The sequence below is a fragment of the Crocuta crocuta genome, unplaced genomic scaffold, assembly GCF_008692635.1.
Source record: "Crocuta crocuta isolate KB4526 unplaced genomic scaffold, BGI_CrCroc_1.0 scaffold31, whole genome shotgun sequence".
Taxonomy (NCBI): Eukaryota; Metazoa; Chordata; class Mammalia; order Carnivora; family Hyaenidae; genus Crocuta; species Crocuta crocuta.
The window spans coordinates 9,917,057-9,926,934 of record NW_027528362.1 but is presented as its reverse complement, the minus strand read 5'-3'; the positions used below and the strand labels follow the sequence as shown (position 1 = coordinate 9,926,934).

General features: G+C 42.9%; 1 long non-coding RNA gene across 1 annotated transcript; it reads right to left on the bottom strand.

The window, feature by feature from the left end:
* Window positions 1-405: 405 nt before the first annotated feature.
* On the bottom strand, window positions 406-8,782 carry LOC144223278 (uncharacterized). Its single transcript, XR_013332644.1, has 3 exons — window positions 8,373-8,782; window positions 7,262-7,442; window positions 406-613 (listed from the first exon to the last, which is right to left on the bottom strand). It is a non-coding gene; the product is annotated as an uncharacterized LOC144223278 (long non-coding RNA).
* Window positions 8,783-9,878: the final 1,096 nt, after the last annotated feature.

The following is a 9,878-nucleotide window of genomic DNA, read 5'->3' as shown; positions in this document are numbered from 1 at the left end:
GGGCCGCTGCCTTTGAGGCCAGCTTTCGTCTGAAATCAACACTATAAATAATGGAGAGGTGAGCCGATCTCTTTTGATGAAATACATTTACGTGCAATCAAGGGACAGCGGGGCAGTGATTGATCCACGAAGCAAAATCCAACTGGGGGAAGTCGTCAGCGTAGTAATTAAACAGCAAAGGGAATCGTCCATCTGGAAGGTGGAAGGAAATAAATCTGTCCTGGAGAAGGGCGTGTAATAACGAGAGCGAGTGAATGGCGCTGGGTCGGGACGAGCATGAGAGAGACTGGAATGCCCATCGAACCATCAGTTCAGAAACTGCTCAAACAAAGACAGGCCTTTAACTATAACATTAAAAAAAACACACACACAGATAAACTTGTTATCCTAAAATTGATGGTTTATTTGGATGCCTCGTTTTTATAACAGGGACCAGGTATCTTTACCCAGAGGGTGGATTTCTACACAAAGCCGTGGAGGGTTATTACCTAGGATGCTCGCTTTGTCTGAAAAGCCACACCAGCGATGACCGCTAACGTCTCAGGTATCCGAGCAAACCGGGCATCGGGTAACCAAACCCACGGACTCCCGCATGGCCGCAGGGGCAGCTCCTCTGTGTAACAGGGAGAAATGGACACAAACGTGTATGGGCTGCTGCCCATGATGCATCAGCAGATCAGCACCCCCACACAGGCCACTCACAGTTTTCACTCATCTCAGCTGGTGTGGGTGAAATATCACGGCAATTTCACAACTCAGGATGCTGGCTAGAAGGACTTTAGGACTGGCTCCAGCAAATTGCTTCCATTTTTTAGCTCACAGTGAGAAGAGTGGCAGAAACAGAGAGAGGTAAAAAAGAAAGCAAATGAGCATGCCTAATACAGGCTGTATATTCTGCGTGTGTACATATATAAATATATTAAGCTTCCGTTTTGTGCCTTGGAGAGAAAAGAGCAGCAATCAGCAATTCAGGGACAATCAAACAGATTAAAGAGAGCATATTATATGTCTCAGAGGAGCCAGCACTAACATCTCTATCCCTGCTCAGCTACCTCCAGTCCACACTGGGTGAGGGAATATATTTTATTAAAAACATTTCTTTTACCTGAAGGTCCTGTCAACTAACGGAATGAAAAGAAAAGAAACTGAATATTCTTTGTCTGCCAAAAATAAGGTAGTTAAGAAAATGCAATTTTTTTAATAGGAGGGAAGAGAAGCGAAACGAGCTCAAATTCCCCCCTTGTGAATTTCAGCAGACAGCCGGCTTCCTTGTCACCCCTTCCGTTGGCATTCAAGCTGAGTTTACTCATCAAAAATGAACTTTGCACTAAAAATAAGCAATTTTTAAAAAAAATTTTTTATTTCAGGAGAGAGAGAGACAGCGTGAACAGGGGAGGGTCAGAGAGAGAGGGAGACACAGACTGAAACAGGCTCCAGGCTCTGAGCTGGCAGTCAGCACAGAGCCCGATGCGGGGCTCGAACCCACGAACCGCGAGATCATGACCTAAGCGAAAGCCGGACGCTTGACCGACTAAGCCACCCAGGTGCCCCGCAATTTGGTTTTTAACAAAGCTTTTCAGAGCCTCTTATTTGAAAACTCTTTCATCACTTCAACTTTGAAATTGCTTGGATCTTATATTGTACTAGAGAGCCCAGATTTTAGAATGTATTTTTATGGACAGAAGAGTCAGATAATGCAGTTTAATCTAACTTGACCCAATGGCGTTTTGATGTGTGGGCTATGACTGTCATATTCTACAGTGTTGTCTGGGTTATCTGTGGATCCACTGAAGTCTAAGCTTTAAAAATAAATATACTTTCCTCCCAAAAGTTAAGGTGATTCTGCTTTAAAGCTGAGTTCTCTTCCATAACAATAGGGAACGGGAGAGTAAAAGACCATTTACTTATTTTATCTCTTATTTGTCTTACATTTTATTGTTTTGGAATTTTCTTTAAATTATATATATACATGTATGCATATATATAATATGGCAATAAGTTATAATTTCAGATTTCATTATTTTCAGTAGTGATGAAATATCAGCGGTCAAAACCATAAACACGTAAACATTAAGTTCCATTTTCTGAAGATCACAAACACTTCAGGAGGCAGAGTATTACTTTACAAGTTGAAAATGTGTGACATTTCGCCCAAGTGATCTTAACCGAAAGTGAGTCCCTCCAAGGGCAGACAGCTAGCTGGGTTTTTCATAAATGCTCTCTCGATGCAAAGTCAGCCTGACATTCCTGGAGGAAAGCCAATCACACTTCACACAGCGGCGCCTTTTAAGCAATCAGTTTAAAGATGGTGGGTGAGCAGATTGTCACTGTGGTTCATGACAATTGTTTTTCCTGACTTGTTTGCTTCACTTGCAAAATGGGTGGAGGGGGTCATTCAGCAGGAACTATCTCAAATGTTCTTGGCTCTTCAATGTGAGTGCCCTTGGGTCCCAAGTCTGAGGGGGAAGCCCACAGACTGGGCTTTCCTATGGATGTGAAACACGCTGTTTAATGATTTCACGTCAGCAGCCCAGAGCAGAGATGACGCAGAAAGAGGATCCAGTGCAGCTCTACCTGACCCCAAAGACCCCGAGTTTTGTGCAAGACATTGCTGCATCTTCATCGACTCTGTGCCCAACTTCTCTGAAGGTGACTTTATAGTCCTTCCTTCTTTATTTTGGGGTCTTCTCCATTATGCACAGGTGACTTTTGTTTGGTCTGTCTTCCAGCTCTCCCACGATGGCAGGACTTCAAATGCATATCTGTCTTCCCTTTCCCTTTGGGATAAAGCTTCCATAGGTATTGTAACCCAGTGAACTGAATTTCCCCCAATGATGATTGTATTTCTGGAGCAGAATACATCACACAAGACTTACTTGTCATCCTTGTTACCTGAATGTGCTGAACCCCTTGAAGTGAGAGACAATGACCTTCCCAACATGGTTTTCCCAGAGCGTCTTCAAAAATAACCAGGCATCCTATGTGGTTAGAAGACATGTCCACGTTTCCTAAAGCTTAAACAAAATACTCTATCCCTTCCCTGTGCAAAATATTTCATTACACCCCGGTAAACGATGGATTGGCTGAAATAAAAATCCACACAGGCCTGAGCAAGGATGCAAAGAATCAATGAATTTCTCAGGAATTCATGGGAACATGACTGCAATGGATGGAATGTTTATTCCCCCTCAAAGTTTGTATGTTGAACTCAAAATCCCCATTGCGATGGTATTAGGATTGTATTTCCTTTGGAAAGTTATAATATGATGGTGGGGCCCTCATGAATGGGAAGAGACTTTATAAGAAGAGACACGGAAGGATGATCTCTCTCTCTCTCTCTCTGCCACATGAAGATACAAAGAGAAGACAGCCATGTGCAAACAAAGGAATCTCCTCAGGCACCGAATGTGCTGACACCTGGGTCTATGGACCACCCAGCCTCCAGAACTGCAGGAAACAAGTGTGTGCTGTGTGTGAGTCCCCCAGTCTCTGGCGTTCAGTTACAGCAGCCTTGACCAAGACAATGCCTCATGGCAACACACACACTGTATTAGTCTCCTGGAGATGCTGTAACAAAGTGCCCCATGCTGGATAGCTTCAAAGGACAGAAACTTATTCCCTCACAGTTTAGGAAACCAGAAGCCTGAAATTTGGGGTGCCGAAGGGATGCTTCCTTCTGGAGGCCCTGAGGGAGGATTTATTCCATGTCTCTCTCCAGCTCCTAGTGATGGCAGACAATCCTTGGCCTATGGACACATCCCTCCAGTCTTTGCCTCTATCTTCACGTGGATTCTCCCTGCTCTGTGTCCTCTCCTCTTCCGATAAGGAGTCATTGGATTTAGGACCCACCTAGATCCAGGGTGATCTCAACTTCCAATCCTTCACTTAATTATGTCTGCAAAGGCCGTCTTCTCAAGCAAGGTAATATTCTGAAGTTAAAAGGGAGGGCTCTCCCAGAAACAGCCAATGAGATATAGAGACGTAAACACTGATAGATAGAAAGAGAGATTGCACATATTCATATATATATATGTAGATGCACATATTTATATTTGTACATAAAGGAGCTTATGATATTATGGAGGCTGAGAAGTCCCACCATTTGGTATCTACAAGCTGGGGACAGGAGAAAGCTAGGGCTTAGATCTGGGCCAGGAGCCTTGAGGACCAGGCATATTTGAGAAGCAGTCAGACAGAGCGAGTCCAACCTCCCTCCATCTTTTTGTTCTGTTCAGTCTCTCAGTGGATTGGATGATGCCCACCCACTTGGCAAGGCCAGCTTTACTCAGCCCACCAACTCAAATGCTAATCTCTTCTGGAAACACTCTCATAGACACACCCAGAGATAATATCCAACCAGCGTTATGGGCCTAGTCACTTTAAAACATAAAATTAAGCATCACATGTGCATACATGTATTAGATGTGTTCCTCTTGGTAAAAGTGTATGGAGACTGGAAATCTATTGTTTAAATTTGTTTCCTTTTATTTTTTAAGTTTATTTTTATTTAGAGAGAAAGGGAGACAGAGCAGATGAGTGGGGAGAGGCAGAGAGAGAGAGAGAGAGAGAGAGAGAGAGAATCCCAAGCAGGCTCCACAGTCAGTTCAGAGCCTGATGTGGGGCTTGAACCCATGAACCGTGAGATCATGACCTGAGCTGAAGTCAAGAGCCGGATGCTTCACCGACTGAGCCACCCAGATGCCCCTAAACTTGTTTCCTTTTAAAGACATCCTGCTAGCGTGGTGATAAAAAAAAAAAAAAAGAACTCTCAATTACATGAAGTTTGAAGGAAAAACTTCAGCTATTACATTTTAATGTGGTTCATTTTATATAGTATTCCTTTATTTCTTGATACACTATTTTCAGAATCTTATTTTGGGATAAGGCAAGCAGAATTAAAAAGAAAGTAATACAATAGCCCTGCTTATTGATTAAAATATAAAAGAGTCTATTAATAAGAAGGCAATAGTCTTTTCAATTTCAAAAACACATTAGTATTAGAAGCACATACACATTTAAAATTGCCTTAAAAATAGTGTAAAGATGCTATTGACCTTTTACTAATATAGAATCTGCATTTAAGACTTCGGCTCTTCCAACTGCTATACAAATAGGACTAGTAATCCATGGGTCAGCCTTGTGAGATGTTTTTAGAGCAACAGTTCTCAAATAAGAGTGATCGGGTACCCCAGGGCACATTCAGCTATGTCGGAGGACATCTCTTGGTTGTCACAACTTGGGAGAGAAGGCTGTTTGCTACTGGCTTCTTGTAGATGGAGGTCATTTCCTCCATGACTTCAACTGGTTTTAATTCTCAGCAAGATCTCAAGCCCATGGGATGTGTACTGACCATGACTCTAAATGATTGGAGCACCTGTGTGGTAGGCCAGTCTTTGGGCTGCTCATTACCAAGTATCCCCCAGGAATTATATTCCGAGGGAAGTCCTACAGAGGCTATAGAGGTCATTGTACATGGCATCACGGAGCCTACCTCCACACCCTTCCCCCTCTCCCGGGTTTTAGAATGGTGGTTTCCAGCCTGTGGTTTGGAATCCAAAAACCTAGGTTTGTTTCAGGATCACCCTTCCTACCTGCTTGCCTGAAGGCGAGTGACCCCACTGGACAAAATGACATCATGGTGGCATTTGAATAATGAAGGCAAGAGTGTTTACCTTAAGAATTAGAATTTATGACACTTGTTTTTATATGGGTCAACTATGTGTGTCATTCCACCCAGCACTCCTCCTGCAGAGTGGCTTCCTGCCCAGGTCCAATCGCTGTGGGACCTCCATAAAGTTTCCTTTCATTGACTGGAGTTGTTAAAAAAAAAAAAAAGAAAAAAGAAAAAAAAAAGGATTCTACAGTGCTTGTGTGTGCGCGTGTATTTGTATGTGAGTGTGAGAGTGTGTGCATGCATGCAAGTGTATGCACGTATGTGTACAGTTACAGGTGACATCTTCTCAACAACCTTGTGAAAAGGAACTCAGACTTACATTTTGTCAACAGAAAATTGGGACCCACAGCATTAAATCCATTCATCCCCGGTTGGCCAGGAGGCCCAAACCTCTTCTTCCTGACTCCTAGCACGGGTCTCACTCTTGACCCCACAACCTCATAAGTCTTCCTGGGCTGGAAATCTGCCTGAGGTAAAGCAGTGATTTATTCAAGCCATATCTGTAAGGCTGTGTCTAGACAATAAACTCAGACACACCAGGTTCAACTACATTCATATCCACTTGGAAACTGTTTAGCCAACAGAGCCAAAAGCTTAAAAATATCAGTAGAGAGAGCATCTCTGTAATCTAATCACTGTTTGTTTTACACTTCATGATGCATGAGAGTAATGAGTTTGAGGACTTCAGCACCTTCTTTCATTGTTCATTCTTTTGTGGTTTCCACCTTGGAAAAATCCTGCTCTGAAATAACCATTANAACCCACGAACCGTGAGATCATGACCTAAGCGAAAGTCGGACGCTTAACCGACTAAGCCACCCAGGCGCCCCTGAGACAACCATTATTAATTGCATATTGTTTTGCGTTTCTAATGTTTCATTTCACTGACTCTTCTCTTTTCTTCCCCCTTTTGGGCTGCAGATCTCTGCTGATTGCAATATTTAACCACTTCTTCATAGGGATCTTTTTAATCCAATTTAATCTTTGGATATGAATTAACGTTGACCAAATTGCTTGCTACAGTCTGGTCAGCGTTTCTGCATTCAGAAATTCTTTTTGACTCAGTTGCAGTAACACAGATTTTCCCACACGGTCTATTTGACTCCTGCAAGTCCACTCTGGACCAACTTCTATTGTGTTAAGCAAATAACCGTACCGCACTGGCTTTCTACTCATTGTTAATGCTAAAGCAACAGGATTTTCTCCAGTTCACCGACAGCCAAACCTGTTGTTATCAGAAAACCCTCTCCAGATGAAAACTGAAAAGAATCATATGACCCAGGAAAAAGACTAGCCTTCAGGAAGTCTTTGGGTTTTGCCATTTTTGTCAAGATATCCCAGAGGGAGTGGAAAATAATAAAGTAAAATCTATTTCTGGAAGGCAGCCTGTTTCAAAATAGAGTCTATGAACTTTCAAATTTGCAAGACAGGGCTTCTGAAAATAAGAGGCACAAAACTGGGCTATGGCAAACCCAAGGGGACCAGAAACAATTCAAAACAAGGAATTTGGGAACTTTTAATTGCCTCATTTTCCATTCAAACGGGAGTGTAAGTATTGATATTAAGCGAGAGCCCAATTGCACTTACCGGTCAGCTAGTTTGCTGAGACACATGAATCCTCAGAGATTTGCCATTGCGCAGGATTTCTGTCATTTCAGATGAATTTTCCACCTTGTTGGAAACAACATGCTGTACTTCTCTGATCTCCTCTTTTTTCTGTGCTTCTATCTGGGGAGGTTGATTTACATTACAGTACTCTGGAAAAAGCCTGGGTAGGAAGCAAACTCCGTACATTTCATATTTAAAAAGACATGGTGTAAAGAGCTTATTCTAAAGGCAAATGACACTTGTTTACCTGTAGGAATACTAAGGCTTTAGAACCCAAGAGTGGAACTTTGAGTAAAACTGAAAAATCTGAAGTATACAAAATTAGAAAACAGATGAATAAAACTAGATAGCGGATTGTCAAGACTTATGCCCCAGCACCAGTGATGAGGATGTCAAGCCAACTCCATAGATTCTGGAATGCGGGTACACCTCTCCAACTAGAGAGCTTTACTAAGACTAGAGCCTGTGTGGGACCTTCTGGTCCTCACCAGTCCCCTGGTGCTCCATGGAGAGAAGGAGGCAGGAGACAATGGCACCTCTCATTTAGAACCATCAGGAATAAACAAAATACTCCATAAAGGTCTGTTTGTATATTAGTTATCCGCTGTTGCATAATAAACTGCCCCCAAAAGTAGTAGAATAAAGAACAATCACTTGTGATCACACTGTACTAGCCAGCTTCCAAGACGGTCCACAGTGATTCCCACCTCTGAGAATGTATGGTAAAACCTTGGATTGCAAGGAACTTGTTCTGCGAGGGTTGTGCAAGATGAGCAAACATTTCTAATAAATATTAACTCGATAAAGGAGCGACACCTTGCAATTCAAGTAGTATGTGACGTCGAACGTCACATGATCACAACTAAGCCAATGGTTTCTTGAAATCCGCTTTGATATACAAGTGCTTTGGATTCCAAGCATGTTTCCGGAAAGAATGACGCTCGCAAACCAAGGTTTTGCTCTATTATAAAACCACCGGAGTCGGCTCTCTAACTGTGAATTATTAACCTCCCTCCCACACGCAGAGCACACATGCTCCCTCCCACACTTACTCCCGATCTTATTTATTACAGCACCAACCGGGACTCACGTTAGAGGCTGTTGGCATCTACGTCAAGCTCTGCGGCAAACGAAGCTCTTAGGATGTGCTCGCTTGGGTCCTGGTCTTCTCCATCTGCGGACCGGCCAGCTGAAGAGGCAAGTCAACTGTGCCCCACACCCGTATATAATGGTGAGACAAACTCAGGTACCCAGTGCCAATACCCCTTTGTAAAAATGGTAGAACACAGGGCACACAGGAGGCACTGGTCCATGGCAATGTTGAAATCCAGCAAGGCACGTGTGACAGTTCCTTGATGCATAGTCACGGCTGGGAGTCATCTCCAGCCATAGCTTGTGGCTCTGCTCTCTTTCCAAGTGCTCGGTTTTCCTCTGAAGTATTCTTTCTTTTCCATGAAGCCTGTGTTTTCAGCTGAATAGTATTCTCAGCCTGCTTCTTGCTTGTAGAAATTGCGGGGTTCTAAAAGTCTCTTCAATGCTACTCTTTCTATCCCTTGTAGTTCAAGCAAGCAATGTTTTTGCTGATTAAATTCTTTAAGACATTTTGTGTTTCTCCTTTGATCCCTGCAAGCATTTACTCATTTAGACTAAAGCCACAGCTCCAAATATCTTTGAGAGAAACCTTTCTCTAGCCTGGACCTCCTCTGACCCCAATAAGAGAAGACAATTTGAAGATCTTCAGAAACCTTATTTTCTGAATGGTCTGTGAGGAACGTATTAGGTATTTCTGCAGTCAAGAATTTACAGCCACACCCCTGGCTGGCTACTTCTTTACATCGAGCTCCCTTGACTGTGCTCTGGATTTGATCTTTGCTGCAGAACCACTTTTAAGTTCGGAATCATTTGATAGAGAGTCTGGATTTTTCAAAACAACAATTCTTGTCTCCTTTAAGATTCCAGAACCTCCTATGGTTCTGGAAGCAGTCAAGGAGAAGCCAGGCAATCCCTTTAAAGGTCTGTCTAGAAACCCTATCGGCTACATCTTCCAATTCACTAACTCCTTTTCCTGCTTTCCACTCTGTCTTCACCACGGTTGCTGAACCTGACATCACTGAAATATGAGTTTGTTCCTTCCAGTTTCTAATAACATTTTTCTCACTTTCCTTTTAGCCATCACTTACCGTCTTGTCAAAAGCCATGAGGCTTCTATTAACAATCTCTTCAAAAAAGTTAAGCTTTTATTCAACTCCTCTTGAGGTCCCTCAAGCACCCACTGCCTGGACAACTCCAAATCCAAGTTCACATCTAAGGTTTTAGTTATGGTGTCACCCCACTTCCAGATACCACATTCTGTATTAGTTAACTACAGACGGATGACAAACAACCCAAAAACTTAGTGGGCTTAGGATAAAAATGATCATCTATTGTTTTATATTTTCTGTAGCTCAGGAGCCTGAAGGTAAGTATGTTCTGGTTTAGCTCAGCCAGAGTGTCTCTCATGGTCACATCAAGATGTCGACCAAGGCTTGACTGGGACTGGAGGGTCCACTCCCAAGATGGCATCCTCATGTAGCTGGTACATTGGTACCGGTTGGTA